The sequence below is a fragment of the Dendropsophus ebraccatus genome, chromosome 12 (assembly GCF_027789765.1).
Source record: "Dendropsophus ebraccatus isolate aDenEbr1 chromosome 12, aDenEbr1.pat, whole genome shotgun sequence".
NCBI lineage: Eukaryota > Metazoa > Chordata > Amphibia > Anura > Hylidae > Dendropsophus > Dendropsophus ebraccatus.
Genome location: NC_091465.1, coordinates 19,903,418 through 19,930,156, shown reverse-complemented (window position 1 = coordinate 19,930,156; position 26,739 = coordinate 19,903,418). Strand labels below are relative to the sequence as shown.

The 26,739-nt window shown below is 42.4% G+C and overlaps 2 long non-coding RNA genes across 2 annotated transcripts in view; one reads left to right on the top strand and one right to left on the bottom strand.

Moving 5' to 3' along the window:
* LOC138769734 (uncharacterized) overlaps positions 1–26,739 on the bottom strand; it is a 189,763-nt gene that overhangs the window by 92,991 nt on the left and 70,033 nt on the right. The gene's annotated exons all lie outside the window — the stretch shown is intronic.
* Positions 14,375–21,790, top strand: LOC138769828 (uncharacterized). The gene is made up of 3 exons (XR_011359321.1): positions 14,375–14,408; positions 17,911–18,035; positions 21,706–21,790. It is a non-coding gene; the product is annotated as an uncharacterized lncRNA (long non-coding RNA).

Below are 26,739 nucleotides of genomic sequence, written 5' to 3'. Positions count from 1 at the left end.
AGATGGATCTTCCTACTTAACTCGGTAAGTCCCAATGGCCTTAATGAGGAGCTCTTGTTTACAGGTTTTCTCGGTCCTTAGTTTCTATATTAGTTATATCCCCCTTTTTTTTTTTCCCCCCCCCTCACACTTCTAGTTTGACACCACTCCTGTTTGGCTTTCAGTTTTTCATTTTGATTCACACACAATTTTCACTAACAATCAACCCCCTTTTCTTTTCTTTTTTCCACCTTTTTGGATCTCACTTATTCATTTATTCACATATTTCTTTCACACACTCTCACATTCTTCACTTCATTCACACATTTTTTTTACACACCACTTAGCATTCACCGTGTTTCATTCTTACACGGCTTACTACTTCCACATCACTACACACGTATTCACACTTCATGCACACCACTAGTTTCATTTATTTAATTTTTTTTTTATTAATGTATATTGCCTTTCTATTTTATCCTAGTGTGTATAAAGCTGCGTTGGCATTGATGATACACCTCAGATGTCGATTTCCAGCTATCCTCCTGTCCTGTTCGATCTCTCGGTTGTCAAGTTGCTACCCTTGGCTCGACTATTCATTGGCCCTGGATGTGCCTTCTGTTTGATTCTTTCCAACTCCTTATCCTTGCAGTGTACATTTCATAGTTTTTTTAGTTGATCAGCACCTTCTGGGGGGACCATTGGGTGGCCATTGGAAATGGAGTCTGCGGTCTGCGTCTGCTAGTACTTTAGGGTATATATACATTTACATATTTATATATGGTATTTATTTCTCATATATGTTTCTATATAGGAGTGCTGCATATAAAACATCACTTCATTTATATATATTATTATTACTGCTCTATCATTTTTTATTTTTATCTATTTCGGCATCCTGGCAGGTTACGTAGTAACTGGGCCTTGCACAAGCACTTTGCACTATTTTTAGGATTTGTCCTGTTGAAGTATGGCGCATGCGCATAAAATTGTCACATATTAACCAGTATTTGGTTCTAATGAATATATAACGACCATTTTTGCATCATCTCGAACAGGTTTACGTATGCATTGAGTTATGCACTAGCACTTTATTGTAGCTATTTTGGGTTTTTCTTGTGGTTAAACCGTGTATGCACTTACATTTTTAGGCTGGGTTCACACTATGTATATTTGAGGCTGTATTTGGTCCTCATGTCAGGTCCTCATAGCAACCAAAACCAGGAGTGGATTGAAAACACAGAAAGGCTCTGTTCACACAATGTTGAAATTGAGTGGATGGCCGCCATATAACAGTAAATAACGGCCATTATTTCAATACCACAGCCGTTGTTTTAAAATAACAGCAAATATTTGCCATTAAATGATGGCCATCCACTCAATTACAACATTATGTGAACAGAGCCTTTCTGTGTTTTCAATCCACTCCTGGTTTTGGTTGCTATACAGCCTCACAAATACAGCCTCAAATATACATAGTGTGAACCCAGCCTTAATTAGTTTTTAGTTTCTCTTATCATGTCTTACATAAGTTTGCGATTAAGTTCTTGTAATTTGTATTGTGCTCACATTTTTTTGAATCATGTTTTATCAATAATCACTATTTTGGATCATGTGACCGGTCATGTGACCAGGATGATCCAGGGATATGGCATAATCATTATTATTTACTTTTATAGGTAATCATTGTTTTGACTATAGTAGCTCCGTAGTATCGGGATGGACTTAGTAATGATTTGCATTTTATACTTTAGTCCCAGTAGCATGGGATATGACATCACGTCACGTGACCGGCACTCTTACTATCGCGAGACTATGTTACTTAGTGGTCACAACCCTGGCACGGAACCGCTGACGTCTCGGTCACATGACCGCCGACGTTCCAGCACTACCACGTCATCACGTCACGCACTGGAATCTCCAGGAGCTTGACGTGCGCAGCAGCAGACTCCATTTCCGCACGCCGCTCACTCTGGCGCCATGTCAATATTGGGGAATTAGAATTCATTACAGGTATATATACTGGCTTGTTGCTACACTGTATTGACTCCTGACGAAGCCGCAATGTAGCGGCGATACGCGTGGGGTATTCCTTCTGCTACATGGGGACGTGACATTGTTTATGGGTATGATGTACATGACTAACAGGATTCACTCATCATAGCTTCTTATTGTGTAATTATGTTTCCCTTCCTCTGAGTCCCATGTTTGGGGGCCTTTATGGCCTATCTCATTGTAGCAGTGCAGTTTAACCTTTATTCCCAGGTTCTGCAGTTTTTCTCCCCTCTTTGGGGATTTTAGATGTTTCTAACATTGTTCGTGTAGCTGGTGTTTAATAAAGTTTATTCTTTTTGCATCTCATTTTTGGTGTGCGCTTGACTTTGTTACCCTAGTTTTCCTCTGTCCTTCTTTCCATATATATAGATTGATAGATGGCATGGTGACTTCCATGAGGTGAAGTCTCCTCTCTCCTCTCCATATTACACACAGCAGCAGCACTGCCCTAACACTGTATATCTTAACACTACAATAGTAACAATATAGGGGGAGATGTATCACAGCCTGTGCAGGGGAGCAGTTACCCATAGCAGCCAATCAGATTGCTTCTTTCATTTTTAAAAAAGGCCTTAGAAAATTAAACCTAGAATCTGACTGGTTGCTATGGGCAACTGCTTCCCTGTTCCTCTGCACAAGTTTTGATAAATCACCCCCCTAATACTTCCTTTATTTACTGTTTATAGCTCCAACCTATGCTGCAGTGCTGTACAGAGATTGTAGTCTGTCATGCTGTCCTTATTGCTGCAGTTTCTTCTGGGCTCAGATGTTAGATGTTAGGGGGGTGGCTAAAGAAATATTTGAATAACCACACCCACCTGATGACTCACTGTTCCCTCACTGGCAGGAACAGGAAACAGAAAGGGAACAGAATTTCACAGGAAGTAAAGAAAACACAGGCAGAGTGGTCATGTGACTGAGCCTGAGAACACAGTAACCGCTTTAAATAAAAAATAGAAGTGTATGTAAAATATGCAACATCCACAGAGGTCAATGCAATGCTAGTTTATTGAAAAATCCCGGACAACCCCTTTAAGTCTTTCCTGATATGGTTTATGCCTCACATCCTCCATTTTTGTAGCCATCTTTGGACCCATTCTATTTTATCATTATGCTTTATTCCAGATGTGATGTCACTAGAGCCATATACAGCGGGATCACAATCTCCTCTTCCTACTGGTTATACCTCTAGCTATACAGCCCAGCATACTATTGTATATACTGTATACAGCCCAGCATACCATTATATATATATACAGCCCAGCATACCATTATATATATATATATACAGCCCAGCATACCATTATATATATATATATATACACAGCCCAACATACCATTATATATATACAGCCCAGCATACCATTTATATATATATATATATATATATATATATATATATATATACATACAGCCCAACATACCATTATATATATACAGCCCAGCATACCATTATATACTGCACAGCATACAATTTGCTTTCCCTACCGCCTAGTTGCAATGGTGACTCAATATCCCTGAAATGTCGGCCTCTTGAAACACTTGAACTGAAGCCTTACAACTGGAGGCCAAGCTATTTCTGTCCATATTGTGATTATGAAAGCCGCCTCCTGAAAATACTGAGCAGAACTCTAACTTTGTGATGCTGCAGTTTATATTTATGTATTTTTTTTAATGTAGCGCAAACACAAGATGAGAAAGCTGACAGATACGTACTGTATCTCATGACCCTGTATTCTACTAGTGAATTAGTTGTTTTTAGTTTACAATCATTCTGCCCTTGCTGTAACGGGAATTTACTGACCTACATTAGTTTCTATGTTCCTGTATCTAAAGATAGCAAACAATCAAAACAAGCAGAGCTGCAGCATAAAGAATGAGGGAAGCAGAATGTACCGGTATAAGCCACTGACTTGCAGATTTCAGCTATCCTAAAGCCTGATTTACATCTGTAGTTTTACGAATCTGCGTCCATACTGCAAATCGAATTGGCCAATAGAAGTTTTGGGGATCTGCTTTTTTTTTTTTTTTTTGACGTTAAGGATGTTACATCTATAGGCTGGGTTCACACTATGTATATTTGAGGCTGTATTTGTGAGGCTGTATAGCAACCAAAACCAGGAGTGGATTGAAAACACAGAAAGGCTCTGTTCACATAATGTTGTAATTGAGTGGATGGCCGTCATTTAATGGCAAATATTTGCTGTTATTTTAAAACAACGGCTGTGGTATTGAAATAATGGCCGTTATTTACTGTTATATGGCGGCCATCCACTCAATTTCAACATTGTGTGAGCAGATCCTTTCTGTGTTTTCAATCCACTCCTGGTTTTGGTTGCTATATGAGGACCTGACATGAGGACCAAATACAGCCTCAAATATACTGTGTGTGAACCCAGCCCCCATCTGTAATTTACAGGCCAGGAAAAAAAAACACTAAATGTGTAAATGAGGCCTAAGACTTAACGAGTCACTGTCGTGATTTTTTTTTTTTTTTTGCAGAAATCAATAGTACAGGTGATTTTAAGAAACTTTGAAATTGGGTTTATTAGGCAAATATGCCATCATCTGCATATAAAAAGCCTTTTCCCAGGTCCCCCCTTCTCTCCTTTCTGTCATCAGGAAATCTCAATCAGACGCGTCCTGTCTGTTCTATGAAGAGGGGAGGGGGGAAAGAAACGGAGGAGAAATGTTGCAGCAGAAAACAGAGAACAAAGGATTACTCAGTGGGGGAGCTATTCAGAGTGCTATTCAGAGGTCAGAGGAGAGAGGACAGAGGGTAATGTAGCTTTTAATTAACTATTTGTTGTCCTGTTTTGGTGTCTCTTTTCCCTCTCTCCATAGGAGAACAATGAAGACAGGGGGAGAGCTTCAAACTACTTTTTCATGATAAAAATTCATTTTTCGGCTAATAAACCCAATTACAAATCGCCTGGACTATTGATTTCTGCAAAAAAAAAATTTCAAGACAGTGACACTTTAAATACATACAGTTGTTAGAATAGACTGATATTAGCTGTGATAGGTGGTGACCTTGCATATGTATATTTACAACATCACAGGCAGTATGTACTTACCATCAGTGCTGCTTGTGATCCGCCATCCAGCTCTCCAGTCTTCCAGCTGTGTCTTCAGGCCCCGCCTCCTCCAGCTGTCAATCATTCAGGAGGAGGCAGGGGCCTGAAGATACAGCAGCTGCAGAGGGCTGAAGAACAGGATACCAGAAGACAAGCAGCACTGATGGTAAGTATACACTGCTTTTGATCTGGAATCTGACAGCACAGATAGATACATATCCAAGAAACCAATGAATACGTATCCATGATGTCAGCATGCCTTCATCTATTCAGACATACATTACCCTGTTTACACAGGAAGATGTGCAGCCAATAGTGATAAATCAGAGTATGGTAAGAAGACAGAATCAGCCCAAGGATTAGCTGGTCCTCAGATGATCGCTGTCACTTTTACATAAGCCAATTATCATCCAAAGAACCTTTTTTAGCAACGGTCCTAATCAATAATCGGCCCGTGTATAAGGCCCTTTAATGTCAGCAAGCCTAAATCTTAAAAGACATTTTACTTCTTCAAATGCGAGGTAGCCCTGAAATTACTCCCATGTAGGATCAGAAATAATACATACAGTCTATGGGCCCTTGCACACTACAGAAATAGTGTGGATAAGCTCCTGCGGATTCCATACGCTCGCTTGAAGATCTTCCCGTCCTATAGGCTCCATTCTATTCAGGCAGATTCCGGCATCCGCTCAAAAAAGAATTGTCATGTCAATTATTTGGAGGGATGGCGGAATCCACCGGACCATAGAATGGAGCCTATGGGACGGGAAGACCTTCAAGTGGGAGCACACACAGAATCCGACGAAGCTTATCCATGTGATTTACGTAGTGTGCAAGGGCCCTATGGTAGGAACAATGTAGATCATTGTATTCTTCTCTACTTTATTTTTCTTAATTTGTATTTCTTTTTACATTTATTCAGACCAAGTTATGAAAAGTCTACTTTTTGCACTATATTCTTCACATGTAAATAAGATGATAGGTGTGCCCTTTCAGACTGCATTAATTCCCATTAGAATATGCATTATTTGATGATGTGGGGTATTTGCAAACCAGTACTGGAACCAGCGTTCCAAGAATAAAAAAGGAGGAATAATCAGTAAATTCTAAGCCTTGAGTCACAATTCAATAACTGCGTGCCATTGAGGAGTGAGAGGCAGCCGCTGTTGTGCCAGATAATAAAGCCCCTTTGCCTAGAAGGAAAGCAGACAGGGAATTTACAGGGATATTTGTGTGTGAGCCGACACAGCGCTGAATTGCTTTTTCGAGCCCATAGAAATACAAGGGCACAACCATTATACACAGGCTGGAGGATTAATGACAAATGTTCCCTTCCAGAAATCCTCCATCACGGGATCATTTGAAGGCTATCAAATTTGCAAAGATTCACTGGGCACTGACAATATTTAACTCGCAGGTCTGTGGGATTTTAGAGTTGCTGCAGCAAACAGAAGTATAAATAATCCATGTCAGATGCAAAGGAAGAAGGAGGAGGATAAAGTCTTCCCTAAGAGCTAGCGATGGAGCAATAGAAACAACGAGGTGCTAAAAGCTCACTGGCTAGTTTCCCTTCTTAAAATCCCTGACATGAGCTACAACAAAATTCTCTCCATTGTAGCCATTCTTCTCCTCGGACTGCATTATTGATACGCTAAGTGCATCCATTATACCAACAATAAATATGCCACAAACCTAAACTGGGCATTTTTGTCAAGGTATTGCTTTTTGCTATTATTCGGGCAGGGGAGGGAGTACTCACCCTCACTGGAGACATGACTTATTTTTCAGGCAATGTTCCATGGGAAAAAGTCAGAAAATTTGCTCTCCTGCAGAAGGAGAAAAACTATCTCATCATATCTACTTCTAAAGCGGAGGGCCCCAACCCCTGGTGTAAAACTACAACGCCCATCATGCCCTGACAGCCTTCAAATTGTAGGTTTGCAACCGCTAGAGAAGACTTCACTAAACAAATCATTAAAAAAACTCGAAGTAAGCCGGTTGTTGGGACTATTCAGCTGTTGTAAAAGTATAGGTTGGGGAACACAGTTATCCAGCACCCTGTTCTGTATACAGGTGATATACAGGTTATACATACAGAAAATGATTGGTGGTACACTACTCTGTGTCTGGGGTGCACTATTGTAACAGCATAGAACAAAACTGTATATATGCATATAAATGTATTCATATACCTTTGTAACTTTAGTACACTTAATAACTGCATGTAACTTTATTTTCTTTTATTCTTCATTGGGGACTTAAAGGAGAACTCTGGCCAAAATATTTTTTTAAATATGTTATTACATAAGCAAAGTTAGACAGAATCCTAATGGACACTTATTATGGGAAATGCACATATAGTGCTATTCCCCTCAATTTAGTAGTTCAGGCAGGCTGCTATTTCTGAAAACATAACAAAACAAAAATTGGGTCTCAACCCCTTTTATATACCTGAAGTGTCCAGCAGGGGGTGCAGTATATGTTAATGTTACATGGTAAAAATAACTGGGGCCTTTCCTGTGCTTTAGGCACAAAATTCAGCTACTGTGTACCCCCCCCCCCCCCCCCCCCCCACACACACACACACCCCTTCCCCCACCCTGACAGGAGCGCTGTAGTGCAAACAATCCCACCCCCCCTTCCAAAGATCCCCAGTTAACAAGAAAAAAAAGCCGAAGTTCTCCTTTAAACATTTAGCTTTTTGTACATTACACTGCAATACGACAGTGCATCGTGATTTTACCAATCTCTTCACTCTGATATGTATTTTAAAAGGCCTTCACTAGGCCCTCACCTGCCATGAAGGGGGCAGCCAATGGGATAAACAGTCAGGACCTGAGTTATCTCCAACCCCAGCCACTGTGACATGTACAGTGATCTCAGCTTCTGAGGCCACTGCCTATTTTCCAGGTATACAACTGCATAACCAGTGGAGGAGATAATTATTTGATCCCTTGCTGATTTTGTGAGTTTGAACTTGTTAAAGGGGTATCCCCCCCAAGACCTAAAAAAATAATATGCTCCTAAACCTAGCTGCTCTTACTCACCAAGCCCCCCTGAGAATTTTGAGCCATCTCCCGTCTTTCTAGCTGCTTCCATTCCATAGTTACAAGTTTTTTAAAAAGCCGAACTATATCCAACATGGCGTCGGCCAGAAAACTACATCTCCCATTATGCATTGCTTATGCCTGATTGGTCCATGATGTAGCAGAGTTGAGTGAGTTGCATAGCATTGTGGTGGATTGTGTGGTATAGCAGAGAGGAGTTATGGGGGGCCACAGGTAAGCCACCAGCCCAAGTGTTACCGAAACTAAACATACTGCCTAGTGTGCAGCCGTGGACACCACACACCTTTACTGCGCAGGGGAGATGGGGCACTGGGACGTTCTGCCGCCGGTGAGTTCCGGGGGCCGGGGGGGAAGTGAGGGAGGACACTGACAGCTGCTGCTACTGATCAGTGTCTCCCGACTCCCCCTCCCTCCTGAGCTCAACTGTGGCACCCGCGGCACCCCACACCCCCCCGGACTCACCCGCAGCTCCCCCCCCGGACTCACCCTCGGCACCCCCCCCCCTCCCCCCCCCAACTCACCCGCGGCACTGACGTTCCCCCCCCCAGAACTCACCCACGGGACTCTGACTTCCTGGGCAATGTGTACTTTGGCAGAGTGGCAGAGCTGCGGCAGGGCTTCGGCAGAACCCGGAACTCACCGGCCGCAATCCCTGCCAAAGCCCTGCCGCAGCTCTGTCCTGTGGGTGAGTTCTTGGGGGGGGGGGGGGACACACGTCAGTGCCGCAGGTGAGTCCGGGGGGTGTGGGGTGCCGCGGGTGAGTCCGGCTGGGGTGCCGTGGGTGAGCCCTGGGGGGAGGGGGGTGCGGGGTGACGCGTATGAGGTGGGGTGCCGCGGGAGAGTCTGGGGGGGTGTGGGGTGCCGCGGGTGAGTCCCGTACACCTCCAGCACATGGGCATTGTCTCCCCCAGGGGGGGGGCAATGTCAAGGGCCACAGTTGAGCTCAGGAGGGGGGGGGGGGGGGGGGGGAGTCTGGAGTCACTGATCCTCCCTCTCTTCAGTGGACTGAGTTACAAGCGCTAACCCGGCCCATTGAAGAGATGGAGGACACGTGATGCCGTCTCGGAGGGTGCGTGTCGGGTTGGACTGAGGTTTGATGATTCTATGCATTCCATGGGGGTGAATGCATCTAGATAACAGCAAAACTGTGCAGAATCTATAATAACTTTATATTGGAAAGATGGAAAGCTAGGGGTGGGCAATGTATTAATGCAATAAAAATTTGGGGGGGAATACCACTTTAATGATCTCAAGGCAGCTGAGACCACTGTCTCTAAGAAAACAATTGGTAACACATTATGCCATAAGGGCGGGTTCACACTACGGAATCTGCGCGGATAAGTTATAGCGGATTCTGTCGCTTGCATCCGCTCACAGCGTGCATATCCGCCCGTCCCATAGACTCAATTCTATGTTACTACTTTACCACACCAATGGGACAATGGATGGAGTCATGTACCATAAAACCTCTTCCCTCCGCCAGGAAATTAAAAATGGGTCATGGCTGGGTCTTCCAGCCAAGGCAACAAAGGAGCGGCTCAAAAAGAAGCATATTAAGGTCATGGGGGGATTTATCAAACATGGCGTGGGAAAAGGTAAGGAGATTTGTTTTTTCAGTTCCCCCACCCCATGCCCATAGTGATTTTTTTTAACCCCTTTTTTTTCCCTTCTCTTTTTTTTTTTTTTACCACTCCACAGCCGTGGGTAGAGGGAGTGGTCGGGGATTGGGTTTTGGGAGATACTGCGGTTATGTTATGGCGTTATGTTATTGTATTGCTAAAATATTGGAGACAACATCTTTTTATTATACAGCAGTTATTATTCTGATTTGTAATTGGTGAAAAAATAACAAATAAATAAATACATTTATATAATTTATACAATGTGATTTTTTTTAATTTTATTTTTGATATTCTCTCACTGTCGAAATTAACCTAACCTTAAAATTATAGACTGTTCAGGTCTTTGTCAGTGGACAAACTTACAAAATCAGCAAGGGATCAAATAATTATAGAATTATAGGAAATAGAATTATTTCCTTTACCGTATACTGCCAAGGGGTTAACAAAAAACTTCCCGCTATGGGTATATACACCCAGTACTGAAAAGAATCAATAGAGAAGAACCGTTATTAGACCCGTCTGTTACCTGTAGATAAAGAAAATGCTCCACAGAAAAAGAGAAATGTTCTATTCTATTCTATGTATTCTTTCCTGCCATAATAATCGGAACAAAGTCTGAAGCTACAAATGCAGCCCTGGATTATTCCATATACCATGCATCACTGTGGATGACATAGGTTAAAGTGTTACTGCTGTTTGGTGCCCTAAACCAATGTCTTCTATAATTGTTCTGCACCCGGCAGAACTATTGTTACAAATAATAATATCACAGCTGAGGATTGCCAGCAAATTTATTTCTATTCCGGAGACAAGTAATAATGCCGGCATTGTGGAGCTGCATAACAGACGTGAATAAGGCATGAAGACCCTATATAACAAGGGAAAGTCCTTACACCCACATTTTCCCTGAGAGCGCTGAATCAGAAATGAGGCCGTAACCTCGTTGGGCAAACATTCTCCGAGGACAACGCTGAACGGCAAAATGCATAAACATAGGAAGCCTTATAAATAAACCTTCAATACGTGGGGAAAATATATAGAGGATATGGCCAGAATTACATTTCTGATGTTTAGCAGGAAGGAAAAGTCAGGAGCCTCGTCTGTGGATCTGTGCTCGCTATACGTGATCCGTGGAGCTTGTATACATGAACGGCTGGGGGGTTAATATTTAAAACGTATTAATGTAAAAGGACACTGTACCGTATATGCATATTATACACACAGCATGATAGCAGCAACTGGATGGCGACTTTTCATTTTATAAATTTGTCTGCATACTGACTTGCACTACATTTATTGTGTGTTTTATATAATTTTGTGCCCCATAAAATAAAGGGGCATCGCGTAGGCAAAAGGGGTGTGCTTTAATTTATTGGGTTGCATTTCTTATTGGTTACTTCGAAGTTGCAAAAATTTGGCGTTGTTGTTGTTGTTGACGCCCGCAAAGCAAAAGTGAGCATTGAAAAATGTAACATTCATCATACATACACAACAAAATGGTAAATGTGGTGCAGGGAAGAAAAGCAAGCTCAAAAAGTGGACAGAAAAGACAAATTATCCTCCCACCTGCACTTGGAAAGCCTGACAGGGGATGAGTACAGGACACAATGACATTTTCTGGTATACAGTATACCTCATATCCTATGCTTACCCCTGATATCCCTGGACTTGCAGAGGGATCTAAGAAACACAGGCTTTTACATTCTAGTATTTCTAGGAGAATGGTATTGGCACTAAGTGCTGCTCTTGATCCCCAGTCAGCAAACAGATCCCGCTGATCTAAAGAATGTCTCTCGTATCAGCTGTCCTATGTGAATTCCATACAATCTTTACTCCTTACATGCTCCATGCATCCTTTTGGCTCTGATGAAGGGTTAATCTCTGAAACGTGTTAACCTGTTTGCATTATTTTGCACAATAAACTGCTACTTTAAACCAATTTGCTGTTATTTAAGATTTTTTGCCAAGGCAGCGCCTCTCTATGGTTAGTAAAAACCTCTTTTTTCTTGTTACTACACATTTCTGTATGAGCCCCGGGAGCATCCTGGACATCTGACCCACGGCCTGCAGCCTTGCCTTATGACCAAACATGTCCCAGTAGGGGGTGATATGCACAAAACTTAAAGGGGTACTCCAGCGGGGGGGAAACTTTTTCGCTAGGAATCGGGGACGAGGTGGCTGAGGGAAAAGACGTCCACTCACCTCCCCGGCTTCAGCGGTGGGTCCCGCATCGCGACGCTCCGGTGCCCGGCCGCTTTCTAGTGTCTGACACGGGCCCTAGACGTGACGTCTCAGGTCTGCTCAGCCAGTCAGTGAAGGAGACGGGATCTGAGCGGACTTGAAACGGATCCCGCCTCCTTCACTGACTGGCTGAGCGGACCTGAGACGTCACGTCTCGGGCCCGCGTCAGACACCAGGAAGCGGCCGGGAACCGGGCACCGGAGCGCCGCGATGCGGGACCCGCTGCTGGTATCGGGGAGGTCCGTGGACGTCTTTTCCCTCAGCCACCTCGTCCCAGTTTCCAGCGAAAAAGTGCCCCACCGCTGGAGTACCCCTTTAAGGGGCTAAAAGATGAGAATCCACAACACGCGTTTTATTGTCTCCCAACCTATACAGTACCACACATTTCCTGCAGCAAGACAGAGAGCCCCTAGCTGAGGTCTTCTCCTGGCTCATGGCAGCAATCAGTGGGGTTTAAACACTCAGACCCTAACCAATCAAAACTTTTGACATTCACTTGAATGGATCCAATGTAGGTAATTGAGGTACCACATGTTTGAGTCCTGTCATCACTCTAATTCTGCCTGAACCACAAGTCAGTGGGGCAGCACCCGATGGCTTCTGTCCCCACATCACTAGCCTTAATTGATAAATAGGAAGAGAGGAACTATCAATCAAGGCCAGCAGGTTGGAGGAATAGCTGTGAAGGACAATCCCAATGACTCCTCGTTCAGGGAGCAAGAAAGTGATGGGAGGGTCCCTTTAAACAGCCTGAGTCACCGTTAAACATTAAGTGCAACTTTAGACTATCAAGCCTAAGTTCACATTTATTTTATTATGATTCCCATTGTGTTTTAGTACCTGTATTTTTCCCTTTACATATCAAGTAAGTCTTTAGCCATGCAATCCAAAGTTTTCTTAAGAATGTTAAAAACGTCCAAAAAAAAAAAATCAACAAAAAAAAAATGCAAGACATCTACATAAGCAGGTAAAAACTACGGAGGAGAAAAATGTCTTAACTATCAGTTAAAGCAGTGTTTCTCAACTTCAGCCCTCAAGAACCCTCAACAGGCATTATTTAAGAATTTCTTTTAGTATTTGCAAGGTTATAAAATTATACATCAGGTATCACCCCAGCTGTTCTTTGTATGGAATATCCTCAAATCACAAATGACCTGATGGAGGTACTTGAGGACTGTAGGTAAGAAACACTGATCCAGAGCATGCTGCATTTGTGACTAATCCAGAAAAAGGAAAAGAACTGCCAGTAGGTATGATGTTAATATTTCCCTCCTGAAATGTTACTAAAAACATTTTCCACAAAAAACTAAAAAAAAAAAAAAAATTGCCCAGAAAGAAAACTAAAAATTTACCAGTTTCCATAAAAACATTGCAAAAAAAAAGAAGTAGAATTATTTCAGAAAAACAAGGAAAACTAGTACCCCTTGGATGAACATCGATAGACGTCTTACTTTTCAGCCAACACCCTTCTCTGCACTGAAGAGAAGCAACAACCCTGAAACCTGTCTGCAGGTTGTTTGGCTTGGCATAATATCCCCAGTCAATGTTCTAAGACTTGACTTGAAGGGACATCTCTTTGCTCAAGAGGTGGAGTAGATTTTTGGCATATGCGTTTTTATTCCTAAAAACACACTCTAGAATCACTCTAATAAAGAGAAAGGAGGAGCCTTGTGAGTTGCACCAAATGTTTCCCCCATGGAGCATCAGTGACACAATTAGGTGCAGTTCCTGCTCGTCTGCTCCAGTTTGACCTGTCTAAACAGCCTATAAACCTGCCCCATAGTATACAAGACCTGTCTTTTTCTTTAAAGTCAAAAAACAGAAAATGCTTTTAGCCCCTCTTCGTATTGCTCCTTCAGCTGGTATCTCATTGGTGAAGCGTTATCCTTCACCGACAGATGTGTTTACAAAAGGTTCCGTAAATGTGTAAAAACAACAACCAAATAAGACAATTTTCTGAAAAAGAGATAAAGCAATTTGCAAAGGGATAAAATCATAGGAAAACACACTGCACACTATAACATCCAATTTCATGAACCCATTTTACCTCTGGTCTTTGAAAATAGGTAGAAAGGAAAGTCTGATAAGTGTAAACATAATGGAGAGATAGAATCGCAGTCCCTGCATACTGCGCCACCATATAACCTTTAAAGGGATAAGGAAGGTAAATATAAATGGCTTCTGGCAAGTGTATAGATGCTGGCTAAGCTGCAATATCAATAAAAAAAAAAAAAAAAAAAGCCATATCAGCACATAGGAACTTGGACTGGGCACAGTACATAAGCGTGATGTCAATACACCAGCCTGAGGTTAGCACTGTCACTTTGTCTCTGGTCTTCTCACATGGACGCTGTGTTATATCAGAGGTGAGAAGGGACCTGGAGGACAGAGACAACCTCTACTGCAGTGCAACGTGTTATTATTTTAAAGGAATTTTAACATAATCATAAGGAATAAGTCAGATCCTGTACTGCGCAAAGGGAATAAGGGGCAGAAAATATCTGGGTACTGTTATGGTCACACTTCATAGTGCTCAAAGTATTTTCCTATTCTTCTGGACATTATGGGGGGTGGGGGATTTGTCATTGTTGCGCCCAAGGCATACGACAGGAACAAGGCATAGATTCGCCCCTTCTCCCTGGCGTATGCCTGCCGTATCCCACACTCGTCCAATGGGGGTGGGGCGGCAAGGTGGGGACGCGGTGTGGCCTCCTCCCGCGTCTCATTTATCATGATTCACACCTGCTCATGATCCAAATGTACACCTGCTAAAGGCAGGGCGTGCGCCTCTTAGTCAATTCGGCCAGTGGAAGGGGGACAGGGCCTAATTTAAGTCCACCGGTCTCGATAAATCCCCCCCTATGTGTCAGCTGTGCTTCTGTACTATTGGGGATACTGCATAAGGTAATGCTGTCCATTGTTCACCTGGAAATAGTTGCTGCAGCAGATGTTACTCCCCAAGCACATTGTTATTAGGCATGTGTCTGGACTTGCAAAATTCAGAAAGGTAAACTCTTGACCTATTGTATATACTGTATGGGCCTGAAATTTTTTTCTGTTTAGTGTACAGTCACATCCACAGACCCCCAGTGTAACTTAACAATGACTTTTAGGTCCAGTTCACAGTACGTTTCAATCAAATGTTTATCTATTTATTTTGTTCAAGCAGATCCTTTAATCATGGATCCACTGGGTTATAAATGGGGTATCTGTCAGCACTAAAAGAGTGCATTTCTCTTTACTTAACAATATACCATCAGGATCTTTTCAGTTTTCTTTAATAGAGGACAGAAAAACATTGAACACAGTGGTGTTTGATCACACGCAAAGGTGAGTGTCTATGCACTCAATACTATCTGATAATAAGCAGAGGTGAGTGTCCATGCAGGGCCATATTTACCACTAGGCCCCCGTGGTCCGATGCCTAGGGCAGCCCTTGCAAGGGGGCAGCACCAGGAAGCTGGGGGAAGTAAACAGGGGGGGTTGTGTTATCCAGTGACAGTATGGTGGTATTGGTCAGGTCTGGTGTGGCGGTGTTATCCAGTCACAGTATGGTGGTATTGGTCAGGTCTGGTATGACAGTGTTATCCAGTGACAGTATGGTGGTATTGGTCAGGTCTGGTGTGGCGGTGTTATCCAGTCGAAGCATGGTGGTATTGTTAAGGTCTGGTATGGCGGTGTTATCCAGTCACAGTATGGCAGTATTGGGCAGGTCTGGTATGGCAGTGTTATCCAGTCATAGTATGGCAGTATTGGTCAGGTCTGGTATTGTGATGTTATCCAGTCATAGTATGGCAGTATTGGTCAGGTCTGGTGTGGCGGTGTTATCCAGTCAAAGTATGGTGGTATTGGTCAGGTCTGGTTTGGCGGTGTTATCCAGTCAAAGTATGGTGGTATTGGTCAGGTCTGGTGTGGTGGTATTAAATGTAACGCCTGGAGCTATTATATACCAATGTACGAATCCTGTGGCGAGAATGGGGCGTCTTCAGGTTTAGTGCCTAGAGCAGCAGCAGCTGTTGATACGGACCAGTGTCCATGCACATAATACTGTTTGATAATAGGCAGAGGAGAGTGTCCATGCACATAATACTGTTTGATAATAAGCACAGGTGAGTGTCCATGCACATTATACTGTTTGATAATAAGCAGAGGTGAGTGTCCATGCACACAATACTATTTGATAATAAGCAGAGGTGAGTGTCCATGCACATAATACTGTTTGATAATAAGCACAGGTGAGTGTCCATGCACATTATACTGTTTGATAATAAGCAAAGGTGAGTGTCCATGCACATGATACTGTTTGATAATAGGCAGAGGTGAGTGTCCATGCACATAATACTGTTTGACCACAGGCAGAGGTGAGTGCCTGGGGCTCCCTAGGGCTGCATCAAACTTCGTCAGCCACAGTATTCAAATGCCAAACGATTGGACTGAAGCCTGTTCAACTATACAAAACAACATTAACGCTTATCCAGAAATACAGAATTTATCCATTCCCTCTCTTAGTTGGACTTGATGGCCACGTGTCCATCAACCGTACTATGTACAGTGGTACCTTGGTTTAAGAGTAACTTGGTTTAAGAGCATTTTGGTTTAAGAGCTCACACTTTTTCAAAATTGTGACTTGGTTTAAGAGCATTGCTTTGGTTTAAGAGCTCCCTGTACAGGGTGGGAGTGCGAGTGGGGGAGGGGCATGGTCTGCATAGCGGGGTCTACAGTCCTGTACTCTGACCCAGGAAGTCTCCCTCACCTTCCAAATCATAGCAGATCTACTTCAGGCTGGGGCTTGCATCAGGGGACAGGGCTGTGCAGGTAATCTCTGCATAGCTGTAACCCTTCTCTCCCCGGACAGAGAGTGCTGCATGTATGTGCCCACATCTGTCCTGCTCACTCTTTCATGCTCCCTGCAGTCTTTGTCAGCCCTTGTGTTTCCCATCCTCTCCATTACTGTACAGTAACTTATAATATCACATATTCTGCTGTTTCTGAATGTTTGTTTCATTTGTTTTACATGTTATTCAGAATAATAAATCATTTTTGGGGTGTGGAACCAATTGTCTGCATTCTATGATTTGTTATGGGGAAATTTGCTTGGTTTAAGAGTGGATTTGGATTACAAGCACGGTCCTGGAACGAATTATGCTCGTAATCCAAGGCACCACTGTAACTACTTGAATGACGCACCACAAAAACAGCATAGCATGCCACCATTACTGTTTGCAGCTGCAACAACCGTATGACCTCTATAAAAGTTAAAAAAAAATAAAGAAAAGATCACAAACTGATACAAAGATTAATACCTAGGTACAATACTGGGTGCAGCTAATACCAAATGTACGGTGCTGTGCCTGGTAAGAGATGCAGAGATGGTAAGCTGATTGGTGGAGGCACCAGTAGTCAGACCCCCCTTAAGCTGGATATAAATGTCCTGTCCTTAGGCTTGGCCATCTACAGAAAACACCTTTAATATTTGTACCTGTATAATTATAGTGTTTCTCACATAAACCACTGGCTGTGTGTGCGCTAGAAGAAGCCCCCAGCGGCATAACAATATATTGATCTTTCCACAATAAATACAGACATAATATAAGACTACATTTATAAGAGGCTTGCTTTCTTTCGATTCCCATCTGTGCGGCTCTGGCAAAGCCTCTGTACACTGTTCTCTGCCCTTCCTGCTCACAGTGAGATTGGAAAGGAGAAGTGAGTTTTTCCCTGTATTTGGGAGACACAACATTAATGCGATCTGACATCACCAGTAGGCGATTTCAAAAAAATTCCTTCACGCCTTGCTGAGGAGAGCGTTGTTCACAAAACAATCTTTATTGCTTTAAGATTTAATGACTTTTTCTTTCCCTTCAACAGGTTTGGATGCCGCGTAACATCACTTCATCTGCCAGAATAATGTGAAGCTAATTATATTTAGCATAATAGTTACGGCTCCGTTCAGAGCAGTTACTTCCCTTGACAGACATTGGTGACATCCCCAGGTATTTGCTTCTATATCTAGAACTGCCAATCAAACACTAAATTATTTTGCACATTGCATGTGACCAAGTGTATAGCAGGAATAGGCTTCAGATCGGCCCATAGTCACCAATACTTTTCCCCGAGCGCTCCATCACCTGCCATCTGTTCTATATGTTGACTGCAGAAGTCACTTATGAATCCACAAAATCTATATATTTTTTTTAGGGCTTTGTTTTCAAACTTTGCGAAGATTTTTCAGAAACAGCACCACTCTTGTCTTGAGTTTGGGTATAGGTTTTGCAGGCTTAGTTCCATTGAAGTGAATAAGTGTAATATCACACTCAACCTAGGTCAGGGGTGTCACTGTTTTTTTGCAAGAAAGTAGCTGTCTTTTACCTAATCCTGGATAACCACTTTAAGCTTGGATGTTTCATAGAGTACGGCTGGGGGTGCCTTGCAAATATAAAGTACTCAACTGCACCCACCTTCCCCCCCTAGCTGCCATTCTGCCTCTCAGTCATCAGTGCAGGTTCCGGTTATAAGTAGTCTCAGCAGAATTAAATTTTGTCCATTTTGGAGTTCCCCATACTAGGCCAGCAACATAGGCTGCAACACGGCGAATGACAGATGGTAAAGGTCCTTCCAGGATAGTTTTCTGGTCACAATATTTAGCAGGTTGCAAAGCGACCACGTTCAATGAGGCATGCACATGACACTGTAATCTTTAGTTGCATTGCCTTTTGTAGCTTAAAGGGAACCAATCAGCATGGTTTTGCTGATATGGTCCCCAGGTGCACAATATAGATCTACTGAGCAGATTCCTGAGGCTATCAGTCGCGTCTGCAGCAGTATCTTTACATTGGGGAAAAAGTTTTATTTCACTGCCCAAACTCAGCAACTAGTCGTCTGGGCGAGGAGCCACCTGTGACTACTAGTCAAGGCTCTATGCCTGTCAGCCTGCTCTGCAGGGATTATTGACAGGCAAAAAGACCCATTAGTGATACGGGCCTCATTCAGCGATATTTGGTTATACGACCAATGTGGTGGCCAAAGTCACTGTGCTGATCTAGCCTTATCCAAGAGGAATCCTTACTTAAACAGGTTTCGCAGTTAAGTAAAATATATGCTAAATTATCCCCCCTCCAAGAGACTAAGGCCGCATTAACGCATTCCGCACTGAACAAGGATGTGGAAGGCCTGTACCAGAGTCTGTCCCCCACACGGCAGCAACTCTGATATGCTTCTGGGAGCAGGGGAACTGTATGGATATGCGCCGTGCTGTAATGACAGAGCCACTCATCTCTATCATTACAGTGCAGCGCATACTTTTACAGTTCCCCCGCTCCCAGCAGCATATCAGAGATGCTGCCGTGTGGGGGACAGACTCCACGTCCGTACAGGCATTCCACATCCATGTTCCGTAGGGAACAAGTGAATGTGGCCTAACAATTGATTGCATAAATGTATTTATCTTATCTGTCTCCTTCCCTCAGTTTTGAGCATGCTGCTTTATGCTAAAGATAAAGACATAGAAAATTGTGTGAGAGCTGCTGGGTCCATCTCCATGCTCTTAACCCCTTCATTCCCCTCCCTTCCCCTCCCTTCCTGAAGTAAACAAGTCCCTATCTGCAACTTTGTAATGAAGAAAGGATTAATCGCAGTGAGTTCATCAGCAACTTGACCTCAGATTAACCCTCCCAGCACTGCAAAGAAGTTACAAAGGTGCAGAAAAAGCCAGCCAGGGACTTGTTTACATTAGCCTTCTGGAAGGAATGGATGATGAGGAGGAGGAGGAGGAGACAGAGAGAAAAGCTCATACACAGTTTTTTGTGTCTTTAGCAGGAGGCTGTAGCTCAAAACTGAGGGAAGGAGACAGATAAGGTAATGATATGTATGGTATGAAATGTTAGTCTCCAGGAGGGGGATGATTCATCATATATTCTACTTAACCGGATAACCCCTTTAAGCAATTATGTTAAAAGAGCTGTCTGGAGCAATTATTCTATCGCTGTCACTGATAACAGGAGAATAACAAGAGCAGCTTTGATCAGAATAAGTAGGCTACAAATTACTAAATATATATTCTGCTAACCCGGAATCCTTCCCCTCTGATCGATGTCTCTAGGGGTACAGGGACCACTCAAAGACCTAGGGGATTTTCCTATGGGGTTAATCAAATCCCCATCCCTGGTGCTCCGCCACTGATCTCATTAATGTCAACCTGCAATCCATGATAAAGGAGCTTAACGTATTGATCGACATCTTCTACAGCAATGCAATCAATTTATGAAAACAATCCAGCTCTAAGTTATTCTAAATGAAAAACTCGGCTACTTTCTGCATAATTAACAGATGCAAAAAGAGCTTCACACGAATCCTAAATCTTCAATGGTGTCAGCAAACCACAAGCATTAACCTTATTGGCAAGGGGTAACTCCTTCACTGCTGGCAGTGTTGGCCCCTTTCCTCTGATGAGATACAATACACGGCTAATCATCACTTGGTGGAACGCGGCCCAATGTATTCAAATATTTGTATTAAATCCCAAAGTCATCTCCCCTCCGGCTAAGAACATAGTGATTACATCCAGGGCGCTACATCCATGCCTATTGGTGATGCAAGTCAGAACAGAGACCAAAGCAGAATTACATTAGTAATTACACAGCGATTTCCAGGTGCCATTGCTCTCTTCCTATAAGCTTTATTTATAGAGAGAATTTTTATTTTATATTTTATAATTAGATTTGAGGTTGGAAAATAGTTAGTAAAATGAGCGAATTTATGTCAAGTTTGAGTGAACCTGAGCATTCGGCATTTGCATCCTGTAGCCTGGAGAAGATGGATGCAGCTCTAGGGCTATAAGCTGGATCCATGTTTTCCAGGCAGCCCTTGGGCTGCATTCATCTTTTCCAGGCAGCAGGATTCAAATGCCGAGCGATCAGGTTCATTGAAACTTGTACTTACTGTAAAGATCACTCATCTTTAATCTTTAGTATGAAAATGTATGGTAGAATATACGCACCAAATATATGGATTTTAGAGGAGATTTGTTGTAGTAGATTTTGGCACAAATTGCTTAGAATTGTAAATGTTGTAAACAGGTTGTAAAAATAAATTTAACAGGCAGAATTTACTAAGCTTTAAAAACCAGTGGTTTTGCATACAAAAGTTGCAATCACTTGCAAAAGCCACATTTGTGCAAAAATGAGAAAGTTTTGCTGCTGTTCATTTTTGTTTGCTTGTTTGTTTCTTTATGGCCCTTTGACGCCTGTTTTTTTTTTTTTTTTTTTTTTTGGACGACCGTCATTTCATGACCAAATATCAAACATTATTTAAAAACGTTTGTTATTTGCAGAACAACAGTCGTTGTTTTGAAATAATGGCCATAATTTGGATGCAAAATGATGACTGTCAAATGGCCAAAAAAAAGACGTTGTGTGGTCGTGGCCTTATTTTAATTTTCAACAGCAATTTGTGTGAATTGAAGCAGAAATCTATGACTCCTCATCATTTGCTTTGTGGCTTAGAGATGCACCCAATTTAGTGATAACTTGCACACCCTAATCTAGCATAATTCAGATTAAGACAGCAGCATATTAAACGGAAATTTCCATCAATGTATTTAAATCCTGCAAGTGATTAATTTGTATACCCACAATGTTGACAGTGTTTGTGCTGCAATATCCACAGTGTCTGATGTCTGACGCCAGTATAACAAATCCAAGACACTTCCACCAAATTTGAACACAGTGGCCTGCTGTCAGTACTTCTTTTGACAAGCTGCTGAGCATAAGGAGAAAACATGTTGTAAACAAAGCATTAGACTAAAGGTGGCCTCCATTGCGTAAAGCAGCCCAATTTGCATATCAGAAACTGAGGCAGAAAGCGGGAACCCCGATGGTGGTTTAAAAAATAGACTGGGCAACCATGCACCGGCACTGACAAGGTAGTATGAAAAAAAAAATTCAATCATCTAAGTGGTACATTTGTTTTTAACTAAAGCACAGCAAAAATCACTGGCATTCAACATTGTCTCTTCTTCTCTATGGACATTAGGAAATTGGATATTGAACATTATACCTGCATCTTACTGGCAGATCCTGCAATCACGACATCCAGCAAGTTCAGTTACACCATTTTTAGCTGTTTTCCACTAAACTTGTACATGTGTATACTTCTCATAGGCCGGTAAATCAATGGTGTTAATTAAACGTTTCTGTTCTCAGCTTCCATCGAAACTCATTCGGATACATTTTTAAATTACGATAATATACAGAAGTAAGTGTTTCAGCTGAATATTAATAATTTACAATGCCACCATAGTCGTGTAAGTTTGGGAAGAATCATTGCATTACAGTTCATGTTAAATTAGAAAATTAAAAGAGAAAGAACTGTGCGAGGGCCCATAATTATACTATCAGAGTTATTAAAGAAGTGCAGACTGTGGTGTCCCACCACTGATGTTTCTTTCTCTCCTGTGCACCTGTCAAAAAGTTTTTTCCTCTCAGGTTAAGTGGTGGATGAGGTATTAACAGGTTTCCCCACTAGGTTCCAGTGTTTTGTATCTATATGTATTGCGCAGCTCAAGTAAGTCATGGGTTAATGTTTTATGTTGTACCATGTGTTTTATGCTGACCAATAGGAGGTGCCCTTTTCTTCTCTACCTATCTCTCTTCTTTCTCCTGCGTACACTCATCCACACCACTCACAAGCAAGCACACAACAGGCCCCTGTAGGAGGTGTTTCACTGGTGGAGGAAGTACACTTCAGTTCTAGTCTGATTCTCAGGGAGAGAGGTCACACAAAAGCCAGGTTCCTGCAGATGTTAAAACAGGGCCCGGCTGATGCCAGGACCCCTGTCAGGGACAACAGTAAATTGAATCTAGCTACGAGTGTGAGCAGATGCAGTTAGAGACCAACTATGCAGTGCTAAGCACACAGCAGTAGTCACCAAGGAACACCCTGAGCCATGCCATGAACACGTCTAAACAGAGCAGGGCAGTATCCTGAACAAGACAGGAACTAGCCTCAGTAACACAAAGCAACTGGTATGTAAAGGTCTACGTATCCTACTGCGCAGGTAACCGGGAAAATTTGGACACCTAGCTACACCTAGATAACCATGGCTGGGTCACTTACTACCCTACTTGGACAGGTTCTACGCTACTAGAGGGCAGAAGGCGGTTAGACAGTGTCTAAACGGGAGTACGAGAATCGCTTTACTCAAGATATCCACTAAAAGGTCTGGCAGAGTACAAAGCTCCTCTGGCAAACTCCTCTACTCTGCTCTACTCTCCACTCTACAAGCACCGCTGCAAATACCTCTCCTACGTCTCTACTTCTCCCTTATTCCATTTCACTAGGCAAAAGAACCCATTCGCCACCCCCTGCATCTTTAACTGGTTACATAAAGAGGTGAATATCTGCAAACTACAGAAACTTTCACACTCTGACTTCCATCCTCCCCAGGGGTTTTCCTGATATGATGAATCTAAGAAATGGGATAATATTTTCTATATGTTACTTGTACTTTTATGTGAAATCTCTTGACATTCCTTTTACAAAAGTTTGGCAGCCTTGAGATCGTTTTTATGAACATTTCCTCTAAATTGCACCATCTCTATTAGTAGCATCTTCTTGTTAGTAAAGTTTACATAGAGTTTCTCCTTGTTATGATTGTAAACGCTTAAAGTGTACCTGTCATTACAAAAAAGTTTTTAATTGCCATAGAGACATGTCAAAAGTTTTGATCGGTCCGGGTTGAGTGTTTTACTGTGGATTTTCCTCTGTATATAATATAATACTTACTACCTTTATCATTTCAAACGTAGAAAATATATATGGGACATGTTTTGAAATAAAGCCTGTTCCTTACACACAGCAGAACTAAAAAAAACAAAGAAAGAAAGCAAAAAATGAATGAAGCAGATAACACAACTTAGGAAACCCCCTTGAGTAAAACTGATACACATTAGAGATTAGCTCAACTTGAACAATCCAATTGTACGGTATTACCTTTGGCTACATAAGTTGGACTACACGCTGCGGCAGTGAGTGGGTGAGTTTAGTGTGGGCCTCGGGGAGCTGGGCAGCCCATAGTAGCGGTCTGCTGCATCCGCTCCTATTTCATGGAGAGACGGCAGCAGATCGTTGCTATATTAGTCGTTTGTCTTTCAACATGTTTAAAGACAAACGACTGCAACAATCAGTCGACATCGTTCATGTCGGCTGATCATTGTCTTCTATTACACAAGACGATCATTGGCTGAATATGGCCGATAATCGTTCGGGGTAATGAGGCTCTGTTGCCCAAGAGCCCACAAAAACCTGGAGCCGTCCTGGCAAAATGTGACAGTATACATTAAGGAAACAGACTAAACATGCCTTCACCAAAGTTTTAGTAGAGGTTTGCGTAATTGTATGTCTTTGTGGCCCAGTTCTGGCTCAGAATTTTTTTTTTTTTAACAGCTTTAGAAAACAATCTAGAAAACAGGAAGCCATCTTTTAGCTGCATTGGCTACCTGTCTCATGGGATTTGTTCAGCCATGATTTAGGCACCATATAAAGGCTCACAATATTGATATTGCATTGACATTATTGAAGCCCCTACCACTATTGAAGTACGCACTTACTTCTTATTTCAGTAAATGTCAAGTCTTACAACCCCTATAAACATTGATCACTAGAACCACACACAAAGCATTATTGGTGTTGTGGCAGGAGGAGACTTTGATAGACCAAAACGAGACAACAGCTGGCCATGCAATTTATCTGTTTGGCCAAGAGTCCATATGTTTTCAATGAAAGAATCCTCTTGCGATGGCTTATCTATCCAAGAACAAAAAGTTTGATCACTTCAAATCCAATTCAGGCAATTGTTATGTCTCCCGATCCTCACATGCAAATGAACGTTTGGCTCAGTCTATATTCTGTATGAGGGGAAATCTCCTGCCAGACACCTCTGGCAATGACTTGTCTCTCTAAATATAGGGATGTTTATAGCATGTTAAACATATCTATAGAAAATGTTAAACATGTTTATAGCAGCGGTACATTGCCTTTCTTTTTTTACAATGACTAGACCGGCACAGACTCTGGGATGCCGGTAAAGCGGTCGCTTTCTAAACCATGGTCCGGTTCCTGCACACGGCGCCAGTCTGTTACCGAGCACTGGCCCGGCCTAAAGCACTGAAGATAAGCCATAGAGGAGGGGGTTTCACCCCACTCGGGGCAGGTGGGCCAGCCTGCCTCCAGTGTTTCAGCCTGGGCCGGTGCTCAGTAACATCCTCTTGGCGGTGCCAGTCTATTGATGGTAAAAACAGAAAAGCAATGTACTGCTGGTACATTTACATTTCATCCCAAAAATGTGCTGTCAAGGGGAAGATGGGAAGCGCCTATACACATCAGAGGGGCTGCCAATCCTACCAAAATCAGCAGGTTTAACATTATGTTTATGGCCAGCTTTAGTCTTGTCCATGCTCAACGGAGGGAGAGACAGACAACAAGTTTTGTGGACAAACATAACCAAAGCCCTTCGCCATAGAGCCTATCATTAGTTTTACTGAAACTACAAAAATGAATTTTATTAAACATAAAAAGTACAAGAAGCCTTGGGCAAGAGTAAATGTACCATTTGAGAGAAAGCATTAAGTTGATCGCATTAGCCCACTAACATTTACCAAAATAAAATAAGTTTGCTGAAGTTCCCCAAAGCAAATGAGGAAGGAAAATGTTCTATTACGGCGGCTGTGCATTAAGCGCTCTTGCTGGAAGGGAAGCGATTCTGCTGCATCTTAATTAAACAAAGTGATCCTTTCAGGGATGAATACTTGATTAATCTCATGGGGGTTCATAAATTTCATCCCCAAGGACTGTAAGAAACTAGAAGATCGTCTCAGCACAACCTTCCTCCTCATGTTTCATAACATTATGTTAATTACCTAGAATTACTGTCTGCCATGCCTGTTTTCTCCTTATCTAAACTACACAGTCCATTTACTCTAAGGACAGCCATCGTCTCTAGGAAATACTTAAAGGTCTTCAGTTGGTCATACAAGATTACTGTTTGTCAAACGCTAGCTATCTCTCTCCAACTCCATGTGTATATTCACACCCATCTGAGCATACATGACCAGGGAGAAGGGATAAAAGTCACAATGTAATTTTGCAAAGACTGGAGGGCCGGATGTTCCCCATTCCTGTCCCTTCTAGACTCCTCAAGTGGCTGCTTATCTCCCAAAGAACAAAAGGATTGGGCACTTGAGACCCAACATGCCTGATCCTTCTCTACACATCTGCTGTTGGGGGAGAGTCAGCAGGCCCCTATACACATTAGATCATCGGCTAGTCCCACAGAAATTGGTGATTGAAGTGGCGAAGAGAAAAGCTCACACACAGTTTTTTTTTGTCTTCTGCAGAAAGCATCAGCTGAGAACTGAGGGAAGGAGACTGATTAGATAATAACTTGTATGGACTCGATTCTTAGTCTGACCATGGGCAGCAACATATGAAAAGTTATGTTTGAGCAGAATGCCTCATTAATCTACAAACATTCCTGATTTTTTTCCCACTATAAATCCACAGCTTATTTATCACCAAATTCGACTTCCTAAGTAGAGATGAGCGAATAGTGCAATATTCGATAATTCGAAATTCAATTGAAATAGCTCCCGATATTTGTATATTCGAACGATAGTCTAAGGGAGAAAAATACTTGGGACCTGG